A 20,720-nucleotide genomic window follows, 5' to 3' on the forward strand; every position below is an offset into this window, starting at 1 on the left:
ACATTGTAAACATTATAAGACTCTACACCGTCTTCCTTGTTGTTCAAACTCAATACTAGAAATTATCTAGACCTTAGAGAAACCAAATATGCAAACCAAATTTTAGCATGCTCTATGTATTTCTTCATTAATGGGTGCAAAGTATATGATGCAAGAGCTTAAACATGAGCACAACAATTGCCAAGTATCACATTACCCAAGACATTATAGCAATTACTACATGTATCATTTTCCAATTCCAACCATATAACAATTTAACGAAGAAGAAACTTCGCCATGAATACTAAAAGCTAAGAACACATGTGTTCATACGAACCAGCGGAGCGTGTCTCTCTCCCACATAAGCATTTATTCAAACAAAAACAAAAATAAAAACAAACAACAGACGCTCCAAGTAAAGTACATAAGATGTGACCGAATAAAAATATAGTTTCAGGGGAGGAACCTGATAATGTTGTCGATGAAGAAGGGGATGCCTTGGGCATCCCCAAGCTTAGACGCTTGAGTCTTCTTGATATATGCAGGGATGAACCACCGGGGCATCCCCAAGCTTAGAGCTTTCACTCTTCTTGATCATAGTATATCATCCTCCTCTCTTGACCCTTGAAAACTTCCTTCACACCAAACTTCTCATAAACTTCATTAGAGGGGTTAGTACATAATCAAAAACTCACATGTTCAGAGGTGACACAATCATTCTTAACACTTCTGGACATTGCTCAAAGCTACTGGAAGGTAATGGAACAAAGAAATCCACCCAACACAGCGAAAGAAGCAATGCGAAATAAAAGGCAGAATCTGTCAAAACAGAACAGTCCGTAAATACGAATTTTTAATAAATACTTCCGTTGCTCGGATCAGAAAACTCAAAACTAATGAAAGTTGCGTACATATCTGCGGAACACGCACATAAATTGGCATATTTTTCTGAGTTACCTACAGAGAAAACAGCCCAGATTCGTGACAGATAGAAATCTATTTCTGCGCAGAAATCCAAATCTAGTATCAACCTTCGATTAGAGGCTTCACTTGGCACAACAAAACACAAAACTAAGATAAGGAGAGGTTGCTACAGTAGTAAACAACTTCCAAGACACAAATATAAAACAAAGTACTGTAGCAAAATAACACATGGGTTATCTCCCAAGAAGTTCTTTTCTTTATAGCCATTAAGATGGGCTCAGCAGTTTTAATGATGCACTCGCAAGAAATAATATTTGAAGCAAAAGAGAGCATCAAGAGGCAAATTCAAAACACGTTTAAGTATAACATGCTTCCTATGCATAGGAATCTTGTAAATAAACTAGTTCATGAAGAGCAAAGTAACAAGCATAGGAAGATAAAACAAGTGTAGCTTCAAAAATTTCAGCACATAGAGAGGTATTTTAGTAACATGAAAATTTCTACAACCATATTTTCCTCTCTCATAATAACTTTCAGTAGCAACATGAGCAAACTCAACAATATAACTATCACATAAAGCATTCTTATCATGAGTCTCATGCATAAAATAATTACTCTCCACATAAGCATAATCAATTTTATTAGTAATAGTGGGAGCAAATTCAACAAAGTAGCTATCATCAAATATAGGAGGCATATTGTAATCATAATCAAATTTATCCTCCATAACAGGTGGTACCAAAAGACTACTATCATTATAATCATCATAAATAGGAGGCAAAGTATCATCAAAGAAAATTTTCTCCTCAATGCTTGGTGGACTAAAAAGATCATGCTCATCAAAACCAGCTTCCCCAAGCTTAGAATTTTCCATATCATTAGCAACAATAGTGTTCAATGTGTTCATGCTAATATGTTCCATGGGTTTTTTAATTTTTGGATCAAACCATCCATGTCTTAAATCAGGAAATAGAGTAAAAAGCTCATTGTTGTCCATTATGCCTTACTAGTGTAAACAAGAAACAAAAAGTTGCAATTGCAGGATCTAAAGGAAATAGCTTTGAGTACTTACAATGCGCCGGAAAATAGCTTAGTAGCCGAGATCCGGAGTGTGAGTACCTTTTACCTTTCCTCCCCGGCAACGGCGCCAGAAAATAGCTTGATGTCTACGCCCCCTCCTTTTCCTGTAGACAGTGTTGGGCCTCCAAGAGCAGAGGTTTGTAGAACAGCAGCAAGTTTCCCTTAAGTGGATCACCCAAGGTTTATCGAACTCAGGGAGGAAGAGGTCAAAGATATCCCTCGCATGCAACCCTGCATCCACAAAGCAAGAAGTCTCTTGTGTCCCCAACACACCTAATAGGTGCACTAGTTCGGCGAAGAGATAGTGAAATACAGGTGGTATGAATATATATGAGCAGTAGCAACGGTGCCAGAAAATAGCTTGCTGGCGTGTAGTTGATGGTGGTAGTATTGCAGCAGTAGTAACGCAGTAAAACAGTAAACAAGTAGTAGTAACGCAGCAGTATTTAGGAACAAGGCCTAGGGATTAGACTTTCACTAGTGGACACTCTCAACATTGATCACATAACAGAATAGATAAATGCATACTCTACACTCTTGTTGGATGATGAACACATTGCGTAGGATTACACGAACCCTCAATGCCGGAGTTAACAAGCTCCACAATTCAATGTTCATATTTAAGTAACCTTAGAGTGTAAGATAGATCAATACGACTAAACCAAGTACTAACGTAGCATGCACACTGTCACCTTCATGCTAAGAAAGGAGGAATAGATCCCATCAATACTATCATAGCAATAGTTAACTTCATAATCTACAAGAGATCATAATCATAGCATAAACCAAGTACTAACACGGATGCACACACTGTCACCATTACACCGTGCAGGAGGAATAAAACTACTTTAATAACATCACTAGAGTAGCACATAGAATAGTAGTGATACAAAACTCATATGAATCTCAATCATGTAAAGCAGCTAATGAGATTATTGTATTGAGGTACATGGGAGAGAGATGAACCACATAGCTACAGCGGAGCCCTCAGCCTCAGGGGTGGATTACTCCCTCCTCATCATGGAGGCAGCGATGGCGGTGAAGATGGCGGTGAAGACGGCGGTGGAGATGGCTCCGGGGGCAATTCCCCGTCCCGGCAGGGTGCCGGAACAGCGACTTCTGTCCCCCGAATTGGACTTTCGCGATGGCGGCGGCTCTGGATGGTTTTCTCTGTTTTCGTCGAACCCCCCGAGGTTTTTAGGTCAGGGACGATTAAATAGGCCGAGAGTCGGAGTCGGAGGGGCCACGGGGTGCCCACACCATAGGGGGGCGCGCCCCCCCTTGGGCCGCGCCGCCCTGGGGTGTGGGCCCCCCTGGCACCCCTCTGGCCTTTCTCCGGTGCTCTGGAAGCTTCGCGTATTTCTAAGACTTTCGGTGTTGATTTCGTCCGATTCCGAAAATATTTCCTTACTAGGATTTCTGAAACCAAAAACAGCAGAAAACAAAGAATCGGCCTTTCGGCATCTCGTCAATAGGTTAGTTCCGGAAAACGCATAAAAATGATATAAAGTGTGAACAAAACATGTTGGTATTGTCATAAAACAAGCATGGAACATCAGAAATTATAGATACGTTGGAGACGTATCAGTGCTCGACCATAAAAGATATTATTCATAAAAATAGAACAACCATTATTCTCAGACTTGAATGAATAACCGTCTTGCATTAAACAAGATCCAGATATAATGTTCATGCTCAACGCGGGTACAAAATAACAATTATTTAGGCTTAAAACTAATCTCGAAGGTAGATGTAGAGGAAGTGTGCCGACAGCGATCACATCGACTTTGGATCCGTTTCCAACGCGCATCGTCACTTCATCTTTCAGTAGTCTTCGTTTATTCTTTAGTTCCTGTTTCGAGTTACAAATATGAGCAACCGAACCAGTATCAAATACCCAGGTACTAGTACGAGAACCAGTGAGATAAACATCTATAACATGTATATCAGATATACCTTCTTTCTTCTTCTTGACAAGGCCGCTCTTCAGATCAGCCAGATACTTGGAGCAATTACGCTTCCAGTGTCCCTTCTCCTTGCAGTAATAGCACTCAGCATCAGGCTTAGGGCCTTCTTAGGTTTCATAGGAGGCGTGGCAGCTTTCTTGCCACCCTTCTTGAATTTTCCCTTAGACTTGCCCTGTTTCTTGAAACTGGTGGTCTTGTTGACCATCAACACTTGGTGCTCTTTCTTGATCTCAATCTCAGCAGCTTTTAGCATGCCAAAGAGTTCAGGTAACTCTTTGTTCATGTTCTGCATATTGTAGTTCATCACAAAGTTCTTGTAACTTGGTGGCAGTGATTGAAGGACACGATTAATCCCCAGTCTGTTAGGAATCACTATTCCCAAGTCACTGAATTTCTTCGCATGCCCGGTCATAACCAGCATGTGCTCACTAACGGAGCTGCCTTCTTCCATCATACAGCTGAAGAAATGTTTCGATGCTTCATAGCATTCCACGGCCGCATGAGTCTCAAATATAGCTTTCAGCTCATTGACCAACTCATGAGGATCGTGGTGCTCAAAACGTTTTTGAAGATCGGATTCCAGACTGCACAGGATGGCACACTGTACTTGAGAGTACCGAGCTTTCCGAGTAGCGTAAACATTCTTTACTTCCTCGGTTTCAGTTTCTGCAGGAGGGTCACCTAGCGGTGCATCAAGCACATATTGCAGATTTCCGCCAGCGAGGAAGATCCTCACATGACGGAACCAGTCGGTGAAGTTGCTACCGTTGCTCTTAAGCTTTTCTTTCTCTAGGAACTGGTTAAAATTGATTGGCGACGCCATCTCTACAACATATATTTGCAAAAGTTTAGACTAAGTTTATGACAAATTGAGTTCAAATTTTAATTCAACATAACTAAAAATCTAGGTGAACTCCCACTCAAAACAATATCCCTCGCATTGTCTTAGTGATCACACGAACCAAATCCACCGCACCTAAGTCCGATCATCACGAGACAAGGTGTGATTTCAATGGCGAACACTCAAAGTGTTCATCATATCAACCATATGATTCATGCTCTACCTTTCGGTATCACGTGTTCCGAGACCATGTCTGTACATGCTAGGCTCGTCAAGGCCACCTTAGTATCCACATGTGCAAAAACTGTCTTGCACCCGTTGTATGCACTTGTTGATTCTATCACACCCGATCATCACGAGATGCTTCGAAACGACAAGTCTTGGCAACAGTGCTACTAAGGATGAACACTTTATTATCTTGAGATTTTAGTGAGGGATCATCTTATAATGCTACCGTCGCGATCTAAGCAAAATAAGATGCATAAAAGGATTAACATCACATGCAGTTCATATGTGATATGATATGGCCCTTTTGTCTTTGCGCCTTTGATCTTCATCTCTAAAGCACGGGCATGATCTCCATCATCTTCGGGTATGATCTCCATCATCGTCGGCGTAGCGTCAAGGTCAATGGCGCCGTCTTCATGATTGTCCTCCATGTAGCAACTATTACAACTACTTTGAAATACTACTCAACATGAAAATTAAAGACAACCATAAGGCTCCTGCCGGTTGCCACAATACAATAATGATCATCTCATACATATTCATCATCACATTATGGCCATATCACATCACCAAACCCTGCAAAAACAAGTTAGACGTCTCTAATTTGGTTTGCATATTTTACGTGGTTTAGGGTTTTCGAGAGAGATCTAATCTACCTACGAACATGAACCACAACGTTGATACTAATGTTGTTAATAGAAGAGTAAATTGAATCTTCACTATAGTAGGAGAGACAGACACCCGCAAAGCCTCTTATGCAATACAAGTTGCATGTCGAACGAGGAACAAGTCTCATGAACGCGGTCATGTAAAGTTAGTCCGAGCCGCTTCATCCCACTATGCCACAAAGATGCAAAGTACTCAAACTAAAGACAACAAGAGCATCAACGCCCACAAAACCATTGTGTTCTACTCGTGCAACCATTTATGCATAGACACGGCTCTGATACCACTGTAGGGATTCGTTGCATAGAAAACAAAAAAATTCCTACCGCGAGAACGCAATCCAAGCCAAGATGCAATCTAGAAGACGGTAGCAACGAGGAGATGATCGAGACTCACCCTTGAAGATTTCCAAAGCCTACAAGATGAGGCTCTTGTTGCTGCAGTAGACGATCACTTGTCGCTTGCAAAAACGCGTAGAAGATCTTGATCACGGTGCCACGATCGGGCAGCACCTCCGTACTCGGTCACACGTTCGGTGTTGATGAAGACGACGTCCTTCTCCCCGTTCCAGCGGGCAGCGGAAGTAGTAGCTCCTCCTTGAATCCGGCAGCACGACGGCGTGGTGGCGGTGGTGGTGGAGAACTCCGGCGGAGCTTCGCTAAGCGTGCGGGAGAGGTGGAGGAGAGAGGGGGCGGCTAGGGTTTAGGAGAGGGGGGCGCCGGCCACTATAGGGTGCGGCCACCTTGTGGTCTTGGGGTGGCCGGGCCCCTCCCCTATGCCCCTCATTATATAGGTGGATCCCCAAGTGTTGGACTACAAGTCTTCGAATAAGACCCCAACACAAGAACCTTCCATGTAGTAGGGAAACCTACCCAAGGTGGGACTCCCACTTGAGGTGGGATTCCCCCCTTCCATGTGGGGGGGTGGCCGGCCCCCTTAGGTGGAGTCCACCTTGGACTCCCCCACTAGGGTTGGCCGGCCATGGGGAGGTGGAGTAGAGGGACTCCTCCTTCCTTAGTGATTCCTTCCGGACTTTTCTAGAACCTTCTAGAACCTTCCGTAAAATCACCGGATCATTTTCAAACTTATAAAATGACTTCCTATATATGAATCTTATTCTCCGGACCATTCTGGAACTCCTCGTGATGTCTGGGATCCCATCCGAGACTTCGAACAATACTTCGAACTCCATTCCATATTCAAGTTCTACCATTTCAACATCAAACCTTAAGTGTGTCACCCTACGGTTCACGAACTATGTGGACATGGTTGAGTACTCTCTCCGACCAATAACCAATAGCGGGATCTGGAGATCCATAATGGCTCCCACATATTCAACGATGACTTTAGTGATCGAATGAACCATTCACATACGATACCAATTCCCTTTGTCACGCGATATTTTACTTGTCCGAGGTTTGATCATCGGTATCACTCTATACCTTGTTCAACCTCGTCTCCTGACAAGTACTCTTTACTCGTACTGTGGTATGTGGTCTCTTATGAACTTATTAATATGCTTGCAAGACATTAGACGACATTCCACCGAGAGGGCCCAGAGTATATCTATCCGTCATCGGGATGGACAAATCCCACTGTTGATCCATATGCCTCAACTCATACTTTCTGGATACTTAATCCCACCTTTATAACCACCCATTTACGCAGTGGCGTTTGATGTAATCAAAGTACCTTTCCGGTATAAGTGATTTACATGATCTCATGGTCATAAGGACTAGGTAACTATGTATCGAAAGCTTATAGCAAATAACTTAATAACATGATCTTATGCTACGCTTAATTGGGTGTGTCCATTACATCATTCATATAATGATATAACCTTGTTATTAATAACATCCAATGTTCATGATTATGAAACTAATCATCCATTAATCAACAAGCTAGTTAAGAGGCATACTAGGGACTCTTTGTTGTTTACATATCACACATGTATCAATGTTTCGGTTAATACAATTATAGCATGGTATATAAACATTTATCATAAACATAAAGATATATAATAACCACTTTTATTATTGCCTCTTGGGCATATCTCCAACAGCTTATATCTATGAGAACATATCTCATAGCAGGCCAATCTAGAGAGGACCATCTCGCACCATTCCCTCTCTCCCTCGTTCTTAATACACTATCGAGTGGATCCCGCAACATTGTTAGCTTCTTTGAGCTTCTTACCCACACCCACTTAAATGTCTCGTGTAGACTCTAATATACTCTCAAGCCAAAATCTCTGATCCAAATGGAAACAACCCTTCCAACCACTGAATATCATCCAATTCCCTCTCAACATATCCCCAAAAATCCAACACAAATCCAATTTGGAACATCATACCTTTTCGCAAGGTTGGAAAAAGCGCTAGGCGGGCGGTGAACCTCTGCCTAGCGCCTAGTCTGCTTAAGCGTAGCCTAGGCATGCCTAGGCATTTGCACTATTTCAAGTCAGCGAAAGACATCATGATGTGATTTTAATTTTTTTTAGATGCATTGTGGATTGAAAATAACCTTCTTTAGACTACTTAAACAAATATTCATATTTTCCTCGAAATGGTGTAATGGATGTCAATTAATATATCGTCAAATTCCCCACGACAACGTGCATAACTGGTATTAGCACACTATTAGAGAAGTTGTTTTCGAAGGCAGTACTACAGATGTTAGTATTTACCAAACAACCATCTACGTTTGTGAATGGGTGGCACTTGGGCGCCATACACACTAAGCTCGAAAGTAACAGTTCCACACAGGTTCACACGTGAGACGTGACAGTTCGACACATAAAAGAAAGACAGGGTGTTACTTAAGTAGTTGTAAAAACAAGCTCATGCACGATTTCCTCAGTAGTCATCTGCATCATCTGAATGCTTCTCTTCCTCATCATCAAACTCTTCTTCTTCAGAATCAAATTCCTAAGCTTCATAAAGTTGTCTTAGTCTTGCACTTCTACGTGGCTCAAGTTGTTCATCAACTTCCATTGGTACTGTACTATTCATCTCTTCCTCATCCTCATCCCTATAGATGACCACAACACAATCATCTCCTCCCTCAAAAAGAAAACCTTGAGCTTCAGTAGTTTCAGTAGAAAAGAGGACATCAGCAATCTTCTTTTCCTTGATCATCTGTTTCTTGGCCATCATTCTTGAATTAAATTTTATGAAAGATAGATCCTTTAGGCGTTCTGTAATCAGCCTATTTCTTTTCTTTGTATGAATCTACAACAGAAAACATGATATTTAATTTGACATGATTTACAAACTGAAACTTGAGATTAGAGAGTTAGGGACTAACATTTTTGAAGGTACTCCAATTCCTTTCAAAAGTTGAAGCACTTGAGGTCAATGAGAGGATTGTCATAGCCATCCACAGTAGAGTTGGCATTTCATTTCCGTAGAGCTTCCACCAAGATGCTAGGAATGAGAGTAGAGAAAAAGAATCAGCTAAACAAATAAGATGGCAAGCTATGAAATTTTAAATATATATTGCATAGATTAGACCGCCACATAATCATAATACACACCTGCATTATATTCAAAGTTTTGACATGTCCTCGCGAGCTTTTTTGCAAATGATCCTTCTCTATTCTGGAATTTCCTCAATTCCACATTGACAGCTTAATCTTGCTTGGAATCATCACCGTGATAAAAGGTCTCCACGCAGCTGATGAACCCTTCAGTTATTGTGCCATCATCAAATATGTTAGTATCATCATAACTATAATAAGGATTCAGCAAGTATGCAGCCAAGTGCAATGTAGAATCAAGTCCATCTTTCATATGTTTCTCAACAACTTCAATCACATCTTTGTAACGGGATGCCACATTGCCATACACTTCCTTGATCTCTTTCTTTGCCTTAACTATTTCTCCATAAACAAAACCCATATATGGCTTGACATCCCCATCAACCATACGAAGGACTTTCACCAAAGGCTCAAAAACATTCAAGGAAAGCTTCACATGTTTCCAAAAAGCCATGCTCATAATCGTGGCTGTTGCCGCCTTACCATTTTTTGATTTAACTTCTCTCAGACTATCCTATCTACCATCAACCACCATCTTCCTTAGTTGATCCTTCTTGTCTAGAAGGATTTCCAATGTTAGATAAGCAGAAGAAAATCTAGTGACCCCTGGCCTTATGATCTCTTTCCCTGAAGAGAAGTGGCGCATGCAGTCCAAGGTCCGTGTGTGCCCATATACAAAGATAGTGAATGCTTTTGCTTTGTCAATTACTTTCATGAACCTGGGAAGGTTTCCAATTCCTTGCAGCATCAAGTTGATGGTGTGTGTGGCACAAGAGCTCCAAAACATGTTTGGCCTCTTCTCCAACAATATCTTCTTTGCTCCCATATTGTTCGAGGCATTGTCAGTCACTACTTGCACCACATGTTCCGGGCCTATTTCCTCAATTCCTTCATCCACTAGTTGAAATATTACTTCACTTGTGTGGGATACAGCCGACATCTCCTTTGACCTGAGAAAAATTGATCCATCCGCACAATTTGTGCACAAATTCATTATGCTTCTCCTCTTCCTATCTGACCAAGCATCAGTCATTATGGAGCAGCCATTCTTCAACTTTTCAGCATCACGTTCCTGCAGTAAACTCTTCACCCTTGCATGCTCCTCAGTAAGCAAAGTCTCCCTAAGGTCATGTTTAGAAGGTGGCTCAAATCCGGGGCCAAATCTCGCAATGGCCTCACACATTAACTTGAAATCATCGTTATCACAAGCATTGAATGGTATAGCTGTAAATACAATACAAATAAGATTAGTAACTTACAAATTAATAGTTAAAATTGCAAAGTAGCGAATAACAAATGTAAGTGGGGATAGAAATAATTACCATGATTGTACATCCATCTAGCCACATATTGTTGCACCTGATGAGTTTTCTTTTTCCAAAGTTCCTTGTTTATCTTCTGTTGATGCAGGGGTTCAGCTTGACTTAATTTAGGATCAATTGGACATGTCCACTTGTCAAGCGGACCTAACTTGTGTGGTTCCGATCTTCCAACAATACTAACTTCTTCATCCCCAACACCAGAAATATTCAAACTATCTCTAAGCTCTAGCTCACGTATAGTCTTTTCCATTCTCTTCTTAGATGCCTCCTCGAGAGATTTCTTGCACTTGTCTTTAGCTTCCTGTGAGCTTTTCTTGCATTTTGCCACAGCATTACTAACATGACCCACATGCTGCTTCAAACGATAAATACCTCCAGTGCTCACATGGTTGCAAAACATACATTTCACTTTATCCAGATTGGAAGGATCAATTAGACTCCCATACTCCCATCCTACATCATCTGACTTCCTCTTAAGAACATTTTCTTGCTGCGATGTTGTAGCATTCATCTCAGTCATCCTACAAATACTCAAGCAAACAACAAGCAATAGTTAAGTAATTGACATTGATAATGCACAAAAGAAGAGTCAAAAGTTATTGAAGTCAAGTAATTGACAACAACACACAAGTAGCCATGCTGCATTCTTCTCAGACACACAAGGAACAGAACAGAAAAACATAATTCTTACTAGTAAAATTTCATCAACTTGGTAAGACAAGTGGAACAGAGCAATTCTCTCTAGCCAAAAGCAGGACTGCATATTCAGCACAAGCAGTTTGAATATTTGCATTGTACTGAGAATAATGAAAAGATAACCTATACACATCGTATTAGTAAATATCCGTTGCTTAAAAAGCATGGCCTTGTGTACTTTGGAAAACACCTAGTATTAATTTTTTTTCTAATATGGCAGGAGCAGATCTTAATTAGTACCAGATTGTTTGAGACCACCAGTGCATGTAGAAGAGCAAAAGTTTGTGACTGGTTTGGAACTAAAAACTGAAGGGAATATTCTCAAATTACAGAGCATGGAAGTTTGTAAATTACAGGGCATGTTGTTTTAGCGTGTCTCTACTTCTTATGAGGAAGAAGGTCTCCTTTATTTTGCTTGGTTCAAAATATTTACTACGACTAGTAGTGATAGAATTCTCAATATTTTATCTTTTGTACAGAACTACAGATCCGCTGGGGAGAACCATCGAAGGCAGAAAACTGAACGGCTATAAACTACAGTCAGATCAGTATAATGTCTGAATCAATAAGCATAATCTTGTGCCAAACTTGCTACAGATTATGGGATAGATTAGAGCCGAACTAGCAATCCAGTGGTGGGGGGTCACTATCGGTACATCTAGAAAATCAACCTGTAATGCTGACTCGAGATGGCACACACGCATAGCAAAAACACCAGAAGAGACCGAACGGAGGACATCTCACCTCAAACGAAGAGGCTCCAGGCGATGACGACGAGACGAAGGGGAGGAGCCGGTCCTGTGAAGGTGACGAGAAGAAGCTCGCCGATCTGGCGGCCGGAGGACGAAACGAGGATGGAAAAGCTCAAGCCACCACTGATGGCGTGTAACTCACACGTTCGTTGGGAACCCCAAGAGGAAGGTATGATGCGCACAGCAGCAAGTTTTCCCTCAGAAAGAAACCAAGGTTTATCGAACCAGGAGGAGCCAAGAAGCACGTTGAAGGTTGATGGCGGCGGGATGTAGTGCGGCGCAACACCAGGGATTCCGGCGCCAACGTGGAACCTGCACAACACAACCAAAATACTTTGCCCCAACGAAACAGTGAGGTTGTCAATCTCACCGGCTTGCTGTAACAAAGGATTAACCGTATTGTGTGGAAGATGATTGTTTGCAGAAAACAGTAGAACAGTATTGCAGTAGATTGTATTTCAGTAAAGAGAATTGGACCGGGGTCCACAGTTCACTAGAGGTGTCTCTCCCATAAGACAAACAGCATGTTGGGTGAACAAATTACAGTTGGGCAATTGACAAATAAAGAGGGCATGACCATGCACATACATATTATGATGAGTATAGTGAGATTTAATTGGGCATTACGACAAAGTACATAGACCGCCATCCAGCATGCATCTATGCCTAAAAAGTCCACCTTCAGGTTATCATCCTAACCAACTCCAGTATTAAGTTGAAAACCAACAGACAATTGCATTAAGTATTGCGCGTAATGTAACTAGTGACTACATCCTTGAACATAGCACCAATGTTTTATCCCTAGTGGCAACAGCACATCCATAACCTTAGAGGTTCTTGTCACCCCTCCAGATTCACGGAGACATGAACCCACTATCGAGCATAAATACTCCCTCTTGGAGTTACTAGCATCAACTTGGCCAGAGCATCTACTAATAACGGAGAGCATGCAAGATCATAAACAACACATAGACATAGCTTTGATAATCAACATAACAAGTATTCTCTATTCATCGGATCCCAACAAACGCAACATATAGAATTACAGATAGATGATCTTGATCATGTTAGGCAGCTCACAAGATCCGACAATGATAGCACAATGGGGAGAAGACAACCATCTAGCTACTGCTATGGACCCATAGTCCAGGGGTAGACTACTCACACATCACTCCGGAGGCGACCATGGCGGCGTAGAGTCCTCCGGGAGATGATTCCCCTCTCCGGCAGGGTGCCGGAGGCGATCTCCTGGATCCCCCGAGATGGGATCGGCGGCGTCTCTGGAAGGTTTTCCGTATCGTGGCTCTCGGTACTGGGGGTTTCGTCACGGAGGCTATTTGTAGGCGGAAGGGCAGGTCAGGGGGCCACACGAGGGCCCCAGATGACAGGGCCGCGCGGCCAAGACCTAGGCCGCGCCGCCCTGTAGTCTGGGCGCCTCGTGGCCCCACTTCGTCTCCTCTTCGGACTTCTGGAAGCTTCGTGGCAAAATAGGACCCTGGGCGTTGATTTCGTCCAATTCCGAGAATATTTCGTTACTAGGATTTCTGAAACCAAAAACAGCAGAAACAAAGAATCACTTCGGCATCTTGTTAATAGGTTAGTTCCAGAAAATGCACGAATATGACATAAAGTGTGCATAAAACATGTAGATAACATCAATAATGTGGCATGGAACATAAGAAATTATCGATACGTTGGAGACGTATCAGCATCCCCAAGCTTAGTTCTGCTCGTCCCGAGCAGGTAAAACGATAACACGAGATAATTTACGGAGTGACATGCCATCATAATCTTGATCATACTATTTGTAAAGCATATGTAGTGAATGCAGCGATCAAAACAATGTATATGACATGAGTAAACAAGTGAATCATAAAGCAAAGACTTTTCATGAATAGCACTTCAAGACAAGCATCAATAAGTCTTGCATAAGAGTTAACTCATAAAGCAATAATTCAAAGTAAAGGGTATTGAAGCAACACAAAGGAAGATTAAGTTTCAGCGGTTGCTTTCAACTTATAACATGTATATCTCATGGATATTGTCAACATAGAGTAATATAATAAGTGCAATAAGCAAATATGTAGGAATCAATGCACAGTTCACACAAGTGTTTGCTTCTTGAGGTGGAGAGAAATAGGTGAACTGACTCAACATTGAAAGTAAAAGAATGATCCTCCATAGAGGAAAAGCATCGATTGCTATATTTGTGCTAGAGCTTTGATTTTGAAAACATGAAACAATTTTGTCAACGGTAGTAATAAAGCATATGTATCATGTAAATTATATCTTATAAGTTGCAAGCCTCATGCATAGTGTACTAATAGTGCCCGCACCTTGTCCTAATTAGCTTGGACTACCGGATCATCACAATGCACATGTTTTAACCAAGTGTCACAAAGGGGTACCTCTATGCCGCCTGTACAAAGGTCTAAGGAGAAAGCTCGCATTGGATTTCTCGCTATTGATTATTCTTCAACTTAGACATCCATACCGGGACAACATAGATAACAGATAATGGACTCCTCTTTTATGCATAAGCATGTAACAACAATTAATAATTTTCTCATTTGAGATTGAGGATATATGTCCAAAACTGAAACTTCCACCATGGATCATGGCTTTAGTTAGCGGCCCAATGTTCTTCTCTAACAATATGCATGCTTAACCATAGGGTGGTAGATCGCTCTTACTTCAGACAAGACGAACATGCATAGCAACTCACATGAAATTCAACAATGAATAGTTGATGGCGTCCCCAGTGAACATGGTTATCGCACAACAAGCAACTTAATAAGAGATAAAGTGCATAATTACATATTCAATACCACAATAGTTTTTAAGCTATTTGTCCCATGAGCTATATATTGCAAAGGTGAATGATGGAATTTTAAAGGTAGCACTCAAGCAATTTACTTTGGAATGGCGGAAAATACCATGTAGTAGGTAGGTATGGTGGACACAAATGGCATAGTGGTTGGCTCAAGTATTTTGGATGCATGAGAAGTATTCCCTCTCGATACAAGGTTTAGGCTAGCAAGGCTTATTTGAAACAAACACAAGGATGAACCGGTGCAGCAAAACTCACATAAAAGACATATTGAAAACATTATAAGACTCTACACCGTCTTCCTTGTTGTTCAAACTCAATACTAGAAATTATCTAGACCTTAGAGAAACCAAATATGCAAACCAAATTTTAGCATGCTCTATGTATTTCTTCATTAATGGGTGCAAAGCATATGATGCAAGAGCTTAAACATGAGCACAACAATTGCCAAGTATCACATTACCCAAGATATTAATAGCAATTACTACATGTATCATTTTCCAATTCCAACCATATAACAATTTAACGAAGAAGAAACTTCGCCATGAATACTATGAGTAGAAACCAAGGACATACTTGTCCATATGCTACAGCGGAGCGTGTCTCTCTCCCATAAAGTGAATGCTAGGATCCATTTTATTCAAACAAAACAAAAACAAAAACAAACCGACGCTCCAAGCAAAGCACATAAGATGTGATGGAATAAAAATATAGTTTCAGGGGAGGAACCTGATAATATTGTCGATGAAGAAGGGGATGCCTTGGGCATCCCCAAGCTTAGACGCTTGAGTCTTCTTGATATATACAGGGGTGAACCACCGGGGCATCCCCAAGCTTAGAGCTTTCACTCTCCTTGATCATGTTGCATCATACTCCTCTCTTGATCCTTGAAAACTTCCTCCACACCAAACTCGAAACAACTCATTAGAGGGTTAGTGCACAATAAAAATTAACATATTCAGAGGTGACACAATCATTCTTAACACTTCTGGACATTGCATAAAGCTACTGGACATTAATGGATCAAAGAAATTCATCCAACATAGCAAAAGAGGCAATGCGAAATAAAAGGCAGAATCTGTCAAAACAGAACAGTTCGTATTGACGAATTTTAAAATGGCACCAGACTTGCTCAAATGAAAATGCTCAAATTGAATGAAAGTTGCGTACATATCTGAGGATCATGCACGTAAATTGGCTTAATTTTCTGAGCTACCTACAGGGAGGTAGACCCAGATTCGTGACAGCAAAGAAATCTGGAACTGCGCAGTAATCCAAATCTAGTATGAACTTTTCTATCAACGGCTTAACTTGGCACAATAAAACACTAAACTAAGATAAGGAGAGGTTGCTACAGTAGTAAACAACTTCCAAGACACAAAAATAAAAACAAAATACTGTAGGTAAAAACATGGGTTGTCTCCCATAAGCACTTTTCTTTAACGCCTTTCAGCTAGGCGCAGAAAGTGTGTATCAAGTATTATCAAGAGATGGTGTATCATTATCACAAGCTCCCCCATCCGTGGTGGTACTAAGGGCTTTATCAATTTTAGGCCTATAGTAATATTTCTTTGGTTTAGGCACTTTAGAGACATACATAAACTTTTGCTCCTTACCCACATAAGCTTTCTCCTTATACTTAAGAGAAGAAAATGTTGAACCCAAGGTTCCCATAGCTTTTTCAAGTTCGTCAATCCTATTAATTTGATCATCATGGACAACACAAGTTCCTAGGACACTAATTCTTTCATCAATTCCTCCTAAGGATTTATCAAGTTCATCAGTTTTATCAAGTAACATTTCCAATTTAGTTTCAATACTTGGAAAAATTTTCTCTAAGGTTTCCAATTTTTTCATAACATCTTCAAAAGAGATTTCAATTTTAACTTCATCAACAGGTGGTATTCCAAATAGACTCTCAATAATGCAGCTAGCTTCTAATGCAGGAGTACTTAGGAAGTTACCTCCCGCGAGACAATCAAGAACATACCTATTCCAGCTAGAGATACCAACATAAAAATTCCTGAGTAAAATAGTGGTGGAGTGTTTCTTAGTGCACCTATTATGGGCAGTACTAATTCTATACCAAGCATCTCTTAAACATTCTCCCCCTTGTTGCTTAAACGTACGAACTTCAACTTCAGGATTACTCATTTTAGTAGTAGTAAATAAAGCAAACTAGACAAAGTAAATGCAAGTAACTAATTTTTTTGTGTTTTTGATATAGCAAACAAGATAGCAAATAAAGTAAAACTAGCAACTAATTTTTTTGTATTTTGATTTAGTGCAGCAAACAAAGTAGTAAATAAAACTAAGCAAGACAAAAACAAAGTAAAGAGATTGAGAAGTGGAGACTCCCCTTGCAGCATGTCTTGATCTCCCCGGCAACGGCGCCAGAAAAAGAGCTTGATGGCGTGTAACTCACACGTTCGTTGGGAACCCCAAGAGGAAGGTATGATGCGCACAGCAGCAAGTTTTCCCTCAGAAAGAAACCAAGGTTTATCGAACCAGGAGGAGCCAAGAAGCACGTTGAAGGTTGATGGCCGCGGGATGTAGTGCGGCGCAACACCAGGGATTCCGGCGCCAACGTGGAACCTGCACAACACAACCAAAGTACTTTGCCCCAACGAAACAGTGAGGTTGTCAATCTCACCGGCTTGCTGTAACAAAGGATTAACCGTATTGTGTGGAAGATGATTGTTTGTAGAAAACAGTAGAACGATGTGCGGTAGATTGTATTTCAGTAAAGAGAATTGGACCGGGGTCCACAGTTCACTAGAGGTGTCTCTCCCATAAGACAAACAGCATGTTGGGTGAACAAATTACAGTTGGGCAATTGACAAATAAAGAGGGCATGACCATGCACATACATATTATGATGAGTATAGTGAGATTTAATTGGGCATTACGACAAAGTACATAGACCGCCATCCAGCATGCATCTATGCCTAAAAAGTCCACCTTCAGGTTATCATCCGAACCCCCTCCAGTATTAAGTTGCAAAGCAACAGATAATTGCATTAAGTATTACGCGTAATGTAACTAGTGACTACATCCTTGAACATAGCACCAATGTTTTATCCCTAGTGGCAACAGCACATCCATAACCTTAGAGGTTCTTGTCACCCCTCCAGATTCACGGAGACATGAACCCACTATCGAGCATAAATACTCCCTCTTGGAGTTACTAGCATCAACTTGGCCAGAGCATCTACTAATAACGGAGAGCATGCAAGATCATAAACAACACATAGACATAGCTTTGATAATCAACATAACAAGTATTCTCTATTCATCGGATCCCAACAAACGCAACATATAGAATTACAGATAGATGATCTTGATCATGTTAGGCAGCTCACAAGATCCGACAATGATAGCACAATGGGGAGAAGACAACCATCTAGCTACTGCTATGGACCCATAGTCCAGGGGTAGACTACTCACACATCACTCCGGAGGCGACCATGGCGGCGTAGAGTCCTCCGGGAGATGATTCCCCTCTCCGGCAGGGTGCCGAAGGCGATCTCCTGGATCCCCCGAGATGGGATCGGCGGCGGCGGGGTCTCTGGAAGGTTTTCCGTATCGTGGCTCTCGGTACTGGGGGTTTCGTCACGGAGGCTATTTGTAGGCGGAAGGGCAGGTCAGGGGCCACACGAGGGCCCCAGATGACAGGGCCGCGCGGCCAAGACCTAGGCCGCGCCGCCCTATAGTCTGGGCGCCTCGTGGCCCCACTTCGTCTCCTCTTCGGACTTCTGGAAGCTTCGTGGCAAAATAGGACCCTGGGCGTTGATTTCGTCCAATTCCGAGAATATTTCGTTACTAGGATTTCTGAAACCAAAAATAGCGAAAACGACAATCGGCACTTCGGCATCTTGTTAATAGGTTAGTTCCAGAAAATGCACGAATATGACATAAAGTGTGCATAAAACATGTAGATAACATCAATAATGTGGCATGGAACATAAGAAATTATCGATACGTTGGAGACGTATCAGCCACCGTTCCATGTTGCTCCAAAACCTAGATTGGTCTGGCTCCTTTCCGCCTTATATTGCACGTTCCTGAAATTCCCTCGCCGTCTTGCCACAATCTACTCCCAATCTTGCGGTTATTGTCGCGCCTGATTTCATCTTCTCACAGAAAGCTTGCGGCTTCGTTTCCAGACCGCTGAGCTCCACCTCCTCGCCGCTTTGCCTCGCTTCCTCGCGCCTAGGCGTACGCCCTTATCCGCTGAAGCGATCGGCCCACCTACACTACCGCTTAGGCCCAAAGCCAGGCGATGGAACGTCGCGGAGCGCTTCGGCGCGCGGAGGCGTACGCGGAATTACGCTTTTTCCAACCTTGCCTTTTTGTAGAGGAAAGCAAGAGAGAGAGAGACATGGAGAGAATAGGAAAATGAAGGTGCTTTGATTGACTCAACTAGTGATAAAATTGTTGCTTATCTATCTATTTATACTTAACTTTTTTATCTCATCTCAACAAGTTTTTGTTGTGTTCTATGTTTATTGATAAGTTTTTCTTAATGTATATTATGTATATAACTAGAAGCATTAACAATTCACAGCGATCATTTATATTAAGGTCCAAGTTGGTCATAAGTTCCCACATATCATAACAAGTACATTGATAGTTTTATACTCAAGGTGAAACTATATTGTGCCGCCTTTTTTTGTTACCTAGTTTGGGATGTTTAATACAAAAAAAATAGTATGGTGGATTGCACCATAAATTTGGTTTAAAAAATAATCTCATATTATTCGACCAATTTATCAATGCACCTTGATGAGGTATCTGTATATGTATTTTTTATGGTATTGTTAAATATCTACACATAGATATCTGGAGTATGAGACTATGAAAACTTAGGTGTCACTGATAAAATTCTAGAGTGTATGCAGTGTCAATTAGTGGTCTGTTCTCGGATCCTAGCGTAAAAAGGGTCAACCATTAGAATTGTCCTGAGATTCCCATCACTAGGTCTCACATCTCAGCTATTCCATTGGAAATGCCCTCCAATTTGTAAACAAATTACCTTCACCTACGATTAGGCCATCTTGAACTTAAAATTGAGCATGTATCTAAGTGTTGCAGCTCTTGCTATCCCATATCCAACAAGGAGCTAGGTTTAACCCTTGACGTCTGCTACCTGAAAGGTTTGAGTTGAGGATTGTGGGAGATTTTTTGATCCACGAAAGTATCAACTCAACTCAAGTGATGTCCGGTTGCCTTATAAAGTTAAATCTGCCATTTTTTGTGTACTAATAGTCAAGTGTTTTGACTATGTTTTTGTTAGAATGGTTGCTAATTTATTTATTTTGCTATGACGATGTCAGCTTGCCAACTCTATCCATTTTCTTTGCATGTATTTACCACTTCGTTGATGAATGGAACTTTAACCTTTTTTTTTTGCGAATTAATGGAACTTTAACTAAAGGAGTTAGGTTTGTTCAGATGAAAAGGTTGTAGCTATCTGCGGTCAGTCCTGACACGCAACTGCACTTTAACTAAGTAGCCATCGGCGCCGTACGAAAGTACCATGCACGGGGACGAAACTTGTGATTACCAATCAAAGCAATTAAGTGAAGTGTCGATTAGTAGATACACTGACCAACTACCCGCGTTTAATCGACACAAAAAAGTGGGTTGTGTAGATGATCCTGAAAGGCGAGTAGTTCCGGTGTTCCTGAGCCACAAATCAAACGAATTATATGCATGCATGCAATGAAGCATGTCCACTTAACACACGAGAACAAACATGTGAGCGCGCGCGTTTTTCTTCCCGGCGACATGCCCGGCTCCGTCTTCTTTCTTTTTTCTGCCGTGAGCGCGTGCGTGCGCGAGGCCGATATCTAGCTCATGGGCGGGCCCATGTGTATTCATGGGTATTCAGGTGA

At 41.5% G+C, this 20,720-nt stretch overlaps 1 pseudogene; it reads right to left on the reverse strand.

Annotated features, from left to right (window-relative positions):
- Positions 1–8,612: 8,612 nt before the first annotated feature.
- Positions 8,613–11,056, reverse strand: LOC127346999 (uncharacterized; annotated as a pseudogene).
- Between the last annotated feature and the right edge of the window lie 9,664 nt (positions 11,057–20,720).

This window comes from Lolium perenne, chromosome 4 (assembly GCF_019359855.2).
Source record: "Lolium perenne isolate Kyuss_39 chromosome 4, Kyuss_2.0, whole genome shotgun sequence".
NCBI lineage: Eukaryota > Viridiplantae > Streptophyta > Magnoliopsida > Poales > Poaceae > Lolium > Lolium perenne.